The sequence below is a fragment of the Paramormyrops kingsleyae genome, chromosome 25, assembly GCF_048594095.1.
Source record: "Paramormyrops kingsleyae isolate MSU_618 chromosome 25, PKINGS_0.4, whole genome shotgun sequence".
Lineage (NCBI taxonomy): Eukaryota > Metazoa > Chordata > Actinopteri > Osteoglossiformes > Mormyridae > Paramormyrops > Paramormyrops kingsleyae.
In genome coordinates, this window is record NC_132821.1 from 35,003,356 (window position 1) to 35,012,667 (window position 9,312).

The window sequence follows — 9,312 nt, forward strand, 5'->3', positions numbered from 1 at the left end:
TAACCCAACTACATACAGTACCAGCTACATAATCACCTGTTTCACCGATCTCTAATTACAGAGAGATTCAGGAACTCTACCACTACGTTTATACTTGCTGTAGTTTTATGTTCACTTTCATATTCGATTTTAATAATCATGACTATGGCAGTGTTTTTTAAGATAAGAAATAGTTGGACACATGAAAACCATTAGTGAAAGAGTTTCTTTTCATTTCTAATATCAATGCAAATTCAAATACCTAATTCATTTTATGACATATTCACTATATTTTCTTTTAATGAGGTTTTGTACAGGACTTGATAATAGTGATAATCTTATTATGATATTAATGATTTCATGTTTATCTGTGTTGTTGAACAGTGGTAAAAATCCATGGGAAATTGTACTATCTGTGTATATGTGCTGAATTTAACACATGTTGCATTTAAATAATCATGCAAACACCCCTTATGTCGCTGTCAGAGGTTTTAAAAATCTCATTATACTCCTGCATAAATCAACCCCTCCCATATCTTGCAGCAACATAAACATTAATGAATATGCATTATGGGTATTCTCGTAGATGCTGAGAAGAATCTCCAGCAAGCATGCTAAGCCTCTCCTCTCTGACCTTGAAAACACACGTGTGAACTCGCCAGGTGCATCAGTCACATGGAAGGGGCATCGTGGGATTGCTGGGGGGCGGGGTCAGAGTAGAGTTAACTGCCTCACTTAGATTAACGCGTCTGGGCCAAGCTAACCAACTGCCCAGCTGCCCTGATCTCTCTGCTATTCCCAGAGCTTTGGGACGCAGGTATGCATAGTGCCATCAAGAACAGATGTTTGTCCCTACAAAAAACAAACAAACAAACAAGGTCCAACACCAGCTGGACATCGGCACCAGCTTGTCAGTCTGCTTTTCAGGTCCAGCTCACCAGCAATTTCCTGGTTTCTCCAAACAACCCTTTGGCTTTTTTTTTTTTTTCTGGTTGTCACTATCAGTGTGAAACCTGTTGGCCACTCAACCTTCTACCAGATCTCTCTATCCCCTGGGCTTCATTTGATCACGGATTCTGTTGCCGGCCTCATGGCTGACAAAACACTCTCCGGTAGGAGACAAAAAGCATTTGGGAGCCACGCCACCTCTGGACGTATTTATTATTATTTTTTAAGATGAGAAATGCCCTTTGGAAGCAGAAAACAAAGACCAGGATCATTACTGATTCCTCACAGCCTCCTGTCTTTGCCGTCTTCTCTCCCTCAACAAATAAAAAGTCACTGAAATATCAGTTGTAATTTACAGTTTGCTCTGACATTAATGTTTTATGTCGCCAGCCTCTAAAGCATTGGAAGGAGGAGTAAGAATGTCTTCGAGGCAAAGGCATCTTTAGAAAAGATGGATGCTCCCATGAGAAACAGCTTGTCTTCTCCTAGGAGTCTGGGATCTGCCATGTCTAGGAGGTCTTCAGCCTCAACAAAGGGAGATTTTAGACCAGTGTTTTTATATATATATTAATGCACTTACAAACATGCAACACAAAACATATAACATCACATCAATCCTAAGGACCACTATATTACAGTTATTACAACAACAATAACAATAATAATAACAATAATAAAGTGATCAAGCATCCATAATAATAATTGTAATTTAAAATAAACATAAACTCTAACAGTAACATTATTAGTAATAATAATAATAAAATACTAATAATCATAATAATAAGTATTTTGGACCTCAGGGACCCCCAGAGTCCGCATTTTTGCAAATTTTTGCATATCTGTACCAGATATTCTATGTTCTTCTTTGTTTGGCTTGTTCTTGTTTGCTTGGTTCAGATATGTTCTGAAGTGTGGACTGTCTGGGGTTCCCCAAGAACTGGTTTGAAAAAAAACTGATGTTAATCTCCCTGGTTCATCACACCCTTGGCTGTGTTCTACTCATACCCGGAAAAGTGGGATTTGGAAATGGTTCAGGCAGCTGCTGAGGATGATAACTCAGGGCCACAACCCAACTCTTCAGGCCTTTCAATATGCTTTCAATATATTGAATCATTTATTGCAGTGTCTTGAGGGTGAATTTGTCTGTAGTATTTCTGTAGCACTTTACTGAAATAGCACACGGTTAGATTTTCCAAAAAAAACTAGTAATAAAATTTGTTTCACTGTTCACTTCGGAGCTTTCAGTTTCAGTTCCATTGCAACTCCAGTGTTACAACTTTGGCCACAGCTCATAAAACATGTCTCCATTCCCTTTGATAAGGGAAGTCACCCTTAATTAATTTATTACATTGTTTTGACGTGTTATGTGCACCACAATCAGCAAGGAACCAGAGGTCTGTGCCCCCAAATAGGACAATCACAGGCTGATTCTATAACGAAAGTAGAGATGATGCTCTCTGGTAATAATCTCTGCCTTCTCTGAGGAAATTCTCACTCAGGAAGTACATAGAAATCAGATAGTTTGACATCAAACACAAGTTGTATATGAGCTTTTGGTCCTTGGTAATGTTTTCCTTGAAATGTGGATTCTCAGTGCAACCTGATGTATGTTTCCTACACAGACTTATTCATTCTCATGTCACTTCTTATTTCTTCCTGCTGAGTAACTTTTCGGCTGTTTTTTGTTTGCTACACCACCCTTGTTCCTTCGCGCGGCAGAATACACATTCAGACCTCTGCCACCCCTTGGCCTCCATAGCCTCAATATTTCACCATGACATTTTTAGCATCAGCCAATCACAGTTGACCAGATTCCATTACATCATATTGATCCTAACTCAGGACCACTATAATACAGCTAAACAAACCACAACAACAATAATAATAATAATTAATAGTTCTTGTTGTTTGAAGAACAAGAACAACAAAATGTATGTATATTCATTATGAAGGTATACAGTACTGCATGTCTGAGTTCCAGATTTTTACACTGTTAAGAGATTGCCATCATGTATTTAAGAAAAGGATGTTTATTAATTCTTTTTTATTTAAACTGCAAATGCAAGACACTGCCAGGGCTGAGCCTGGTACTTAGTCAGAAGAGAATCTGAATGGCATGCCAGTCCATTGCAGGGATCACTACATTACATCACACATTATGCGACATAATTTGGAGATACCAATTTGCCCCCCCAAGAGGTGTGAGACTGCAGTGTTGGGGGAGGGTGGCGCTGGGAGACTGCAGTGCTGGGGGAGGGTGGCGCTGGTAGACTGCAGTGCTGGGGGAGGGTGGCGCTGGGATACTGCAGTGCTGGGGGAGGGTGGCGCTGGGAGACTGCAGTGCTGGGGGAGGGTGGCGCTGGGAGACTGCAGTGCTGGGGGAGGGTGGCGTTGGGAGACTGCAGTGTTGGGGGAGGGTGGCGTTGGGAGACTGCAGTGCTGGGGGAGGGTGGCGCTGGGAGACTGCAGTGCTGGGGGAGGGTGGCGCTGGGAGACTGCAGTGCTGGGGGAGGGTGGCGCTGGGAGACTGCAGTGCTGGGGGAGGGTGGCGCTGGGGCCCAGTGCCATGCTCATATTACCACTTTATAGTTAAAACTTAATTCATCCTACATCTATATACTTGCAGTACTTTGTCAGCGCTGATGTCAAAGGTTGCCTTAATGAATATGTTAGGGTAGGGGTGCCATGTTGTTCAGCAGATGTAAAATGACTTCTGCCTCGCTTTCAGCTTCCAGGACCTGTCATTGGGTTCGGCAGGTCACGAAAGGTCACCTTGCATGTTATAATTCTCTGATCAAGGCAGATGGGCCCATAAAGTGTACAGTTACCCATTGGATGTAAACATTTCAGCATATTACATAGGTGGTATGGATTAATTTGTAGGCTAGAGTATTAATATTTAATCGATGCATGCACAATTTATAAAGACGCTAAGGCCAGAATGTCAAAAATGTATTAAATTTTAGTGCTGTGGAATTGTGCTTGACCAGGAAATTTTAGTGTATAATTATGCATATTTTTTAAATATGGGCTGAGACATGTTCAGCATCTAATTTTTAGATTAGATCATTATTTCAAGATCATTAAAATGCTTTTGTTTCATGTCTCCCGTGATTGACTCTACACACAACAAAATTGACTAATCACAGCTTTGAAAAGAGTCTCCTCGATGATACAGAAACGGCGGAGATTGTTATTGGCATGATTATGACACATAAATGTTTATGTATTAACGTTTCACAAGTAGCTGCTGGAGAAGCGAGTAACGGTCATTCAATTTGTCTGTCATAACATTAATCCAAGTGCACTTGAACCACTTCTTTTCCCCCTTTTAGTTCCAGTCAAATGTTGAGCTGCCAGATCTGATCAGCTTCACCTGTCTACATCATACACACCATGAGGCTGGAAAAGGGGACCACAACCATTAATACAAAAACCCACCATACTAAACACTCAGTGCCTGTGCAGGGGTGTGTTTATAGACTGTTTAAGGATGCACTGCATCATGAGTTTTTGTGGAGTGGACAGAGACACTGTGGGTTGCATAGTAGCAAGTAATAGAAGTAGAGGCTTGGGTCTACAGGGGGGAGCAGAACAAGCTATTTTTCATAGCTTACAGCAGTGTTTCTCAGTCTGGTCCTCGGGGACCCGCTGACAGTTCACGTTTTTGGTCCCTCCCAGCTCTCTACACACCTGTTCCAGATATTTGCTGTTCTAGATTGTCTAGTTCAGGTGCGCTGGGAGGGAGTAAAATGTGAACTGTCTGGGGGTCCCCAAGGACTGGGTAGAGAAACTCTGGTCTAGAGAGAGAGGCCACGATACTGTACAGAGGCAGAGACACTGAGAGAGAGGAGGACAGTAGGATAGACTGCTGTCCATTATCTGGAACAAGAAAGGCCATTTTCCATGGAGAGAGGGTAGACAACTATCATTCGTAGCTCTCGAGAAAGAGAGAGCTTAACATAGTTAAACTGTCCAGCACATTTGCTTGCTGCACACCATCTACTTTACACTATGTCCAACCATAAACCCCCACTGGACCAATGTGTTCCTCTTTCAGATTTAAAAGCTTAAAGCTGAATGACTGAAGAATCGAGGAAAAATTGCCCTTCATAAAAAATAGCACCACGCTTCACGCTCTCTAGCTCACTGCAAACATCATGGGCAGTTTATGATCCGCAGAGCCCACTGAAATTCATACGGATCAGAAAAGTGACATTTCCATCACATATTCACATAAACACTGGCCGGAATCACTTTCTCGGCACGGAGGGCAAGCTGAAGAGACAATGAACTTAACTGTATAAACAGCACGGACACAGAAAGTGCAGATGTGTGAGGGCATTTGCTGAAGTATTGAACAGAAATCTCTGGTGGAAGGCTTGCAAAAACGTTCATGGAGAAGAATGAGCATCTTGTGATTGAGTGTGAATCACCTCTTTATGATTTTGAAGTGTAAAACAGGCATTGTATTTACACAAAGACATCTAGTATGGACAAGGAAGCAAGCATCCAGAATTAACATAACACGGGCAATAACAGATGTGAAACACATTACGCAGTCTGCTTGCTTCATCAGTATCATTATACTAATTAAAAGTATGTATTGTTTGTATATATCGTACACAGTATATAATTTATATTATTGTTTTAAGTGTTGAAGGCACAATTTAGGGAGATGTAGATTGAAATTCCATTGTATGTTTTTATACAATGTTTATCACAGTGTCATGTGACTCAAGCTGCTTTAAGTTAGTATAGGACATACCAATTTTACTGGACAGAGTAGCTAGTGTTGTAAAATACTGGTATTTCAGAACGTTTTGGTAGAAAATATAAAACCAAAGTTGTCTGGAGCAATTTAGGAAAGAATAATGGTTCAGAATGGCTTATGGTGTCATGATGAGTAGCCGCTGTTTTTGTTAATACAGCATTTCCAGAATAGCAGGGTCTGAAGTACTGTGATTCTGCTCTTGCTTTTTATTAATCCTGCCCCCCAAATATAATGATGCTGTACATCTGTTGTTTTTAATCATGGGGTTGGTTAATCATCCAGTCCAGGATATGTCTTGCCTTATGTCCTGTGATGCCTGGGGTAGAATCCAGAGTCTCCACAATCCTTTACTTAATAAGTGGTTATTGAAATGATGGATGGATGGATGGATGGATGGATGGCTAAATGTATCTAAAATCTGTGAGATAGATAGATAGATAGATAGATAGATAGATAGATAGATAGATAGATAGATAGATAGATAGATAGATAGATAGATAGATAGATAGATAGATAGATAGATAGATAAGGTGTCAATATGCAGGCCCCCTCATTCCATTGAATAAGCACATTTTAAATGTAGGTTAAAGAAGCAGCTCCAATGCAGTGACGCAGCCGGGATATATCAGAGATCTGCAGGACCTGCTGCAAGCTCTTTCCCCTGTAGAAGTCTGGCCAGACCTTGCAGTATCTGCTCAGTCAGAGAGATACATGCCACTGAAGTGTCCCCAAAGTGATCTCACTTCCCGGGTATGACTGCATCTCGGACAAAGACGCGGAAACAGACGGCTGAACCTCGCTTCTCAGATATACTCAAAGTCTGTCAGCCAAAGATCTACGACACAGTCTGAATGGGCAGAGCAAACAGGACTGAGGCAGCAAAGTACTTTCCAGAAGCCGGAAGCTCATGTAACCACCTCTGTGTTCCGTCATACTGAGCAAAGCCGTCGCTGCTAAACGAAATGAGATTCCCACTGAGACACAGGAGCGCGAAATAGTATCGAGTCGCTTACCTGATCAAAAAGCAAGATGTTTTTCTGAAGGAGCTCAGTAAACAGCAGAGCCTTTCCTGAGGTTTTAATTAACCTCTCTGTCAAAAGTCCATACAGAAATCAGAAGAGTACTGCTCCCCCATGCCAATACTGATAAATCGGTTATACATATATTCCACATGCACAGAGGATACCAAGAACTAAATAATTATTGGATTTAATACAAAATACTATAAATAATAAAATAAATTTAGAATATGTCACAGTGAGTCAATGGATAACATGGCTGTTGCACATCTCTAGGGTCAACTGTTCCTGAAACTTCCTCACTTTTGGGAATATTTTTCTGGTCACCATTTGGATATCCTCAGTTTCATAAAAATCCATGAATGCAATCAAAAAATTTAAAATGCCAAATGTCTTGTATTTTGTTTGGTTACTCAAGGTTAGGGCTGGGTAGGGGTTAAGGTTGAAATTGTTGGGCTTAGGGCTTTCCCCATAGAAATGAATGGATGGTCCCCACAAAGATGTGTGTGCGCGCACATGTTAAGTCTGCATTCACAGTTGACTGGCATCCCATCCAGGCTGTTTTATATGCATAGAAAGACATTTGGCTAATTAACACTAAATAAGAAGTGTACATACCTGTTCTGAACACACACACACACACACACACACAAACAACAGACACTTGCAAATTCAACTTAAAGACAGGCGTATCTCATTCGTAAGCTGGGGGTCGCCTGTATTATGTCTTTTCAACTACGAAACAAATGGAAACACATAACAAATGTAGCATCTGAGGGTGCTGCTGGGGCTGTAAGTGTCTTCAGAATGCATTTAGAAAGCCATGTCCCCCCCGCCCATCTCCACAGCCCCATTATCCATGTCTATCGAGTTATGGTTCAGACCCAGACCTTTGGGCAGCATGTTCCAGGTTACCTACATCACCCTCAATGACCTCCATCTTGAGGAGCTGATTCAAAGGTATTGCACGGTGATAATTGAAACAGGGCATATGACGGCTAATATTACTCCTACTACCCATAGTGAGACTGTACAGTGAACAAACTGAGTGGACGAGTTCATTTGGGCTAACACAGCCGGAAGTTAAACTGGTCTAGCTTGCAGACTTACACAGGAGATCCTCCAGTGGTGCTGACTTTGTGTTCATAATTTAATTAGGAGTTAGGATATTGGAGAGTGAACTGCTTGCCTTCTTCCACCTGGTTATGGTTCTTTAAAAACATCAATCACTCAATCAACCAATGAAAGTTTTACATGTAACATACACAGTACAATATGTAGTGAAATGTTTGGTTGCCTAGCTGGAGATATAGCTCCAGGACTGTGAAACAGGGAACATAATTATTATGGAAATGATTATTATATATTAACTCACAATATACCTTCAGTTAAAATTTCAGTATGAAATACTACCATACCAGGAAAAAAAAACAATATCGGAAGCTTGAAAATTTGGAGATCTTCTGAAACAGGAGGCAATTTATGTGATTGAACATGTACAATCTGTATTTTAAAATATCTGTTTTAAAAGAGCGATATGTCATCTTTTCCACAGAGACAAATTACTGTCTTCAGATCTACTCTATTTCCTAGAAAATTCATGTCACACATGTAGACACTGCTGTTGCTATACTGCATTGTATGCTGCATTGTATCCTGGGTAACCCTGAAGCCGTTCATCAAAAATGGAAGTGTCACATGACAGAGATCATACACAGGGACATACCTGTACTACATGTGGCAGGCTAGAGTCTTCCTGGAGCTTCATCTGTTGTCTCAGGACCCCACATTGCTCCCAAATCTGTTCCCCGTCTACCTCATTTGATTTGCTGTATCACAGTTTCTTCTGGCACTTTTCTAGGCACATGTTAGAGAAGATTGGGAGGGCTGATTGCTTGGTAATCAGCTTTCAGATATATAGGGTCCTTTTGGGGGACAGAAGAGAAAAAAATCAGGAAGAAAACATACTTTGAAAGAGAAACCCAGTGACATGTATTTACCAGATGTACTGCAGTCACGTGACTGCGAGAGCAATGATTTGACTGCCATACTGGAGAAGTGGAAGAAATCCTTCATACTTCATCCTGCTCCAATAATATAACCTTCTGCCATTTAGTGTCTTTACTGATCAATATCAATGACAGGTCTGAGGAGCACAGGCCTGGGAAACACCTTTATACTAGGGATAACAAAGGAGCAAACAAGAAGCAACTGGAGTGAAGTTAGGACAAACGATGAAAAGGTGCGGCTCGTTAAGGCCACACTGGGAAGGAAACAGGCGGGGTGGAACGGCATAACATCCTGTGATACTGTGTCTCTTCATGGTCAAATATTTGATAGGAAATTATATCAATTATGCAATAATAGGCTACTTCTTACTCGTGAAACTTCACAAATAGGCAATAAAAATGCAAAACCATCCAAGCTGATTTCATACATTAGCAGACACATTTCATTGCAAAATTTCATTTCATTCAATATGCAGAAACACAATAATATTTGAAATTAAGTTCTTCAAGCTATTTCACACCTCACAACATGAAAATTACTATTAAAAAATGAAATATTATATGAACATGCAATTTCTAAAAT

At 40.7% G+C, this 9,312-nt stretch overlaps 1 long non-coding RNA gene across 2 annotated transcripts; it reads right to left on the reverse strand.

Moving 5' to 3' along the window:
* Positions 1 to 1,224: 1,224 nt before the first annotated feature.
* Positions 1,225 to 8,848, reverse strand: LOC111859291 (uncharacterized). 2 transcript variants are annotated; one of them, XR_002841791.1, is made up of 3 exons: positions 8,721 to 8,848; positions 8,447 to 8,645; positions 1,225 to 1,452 (listed from the first exon to the last, which is right to left on the reverse strand). It is a non-coding gene; the product is annotated as an uncharacterized lncRNA (long non-coding RNA). The 2 variants fall into 2 exon arrangements; XR_002841792.1 differs by lacking the exon at positions 1,225 to 1,452 and adding an exon at positions 1,791 to 1,864.
* Positions 8,849 to 9,312: the final 464 nt, after the last annotated feature.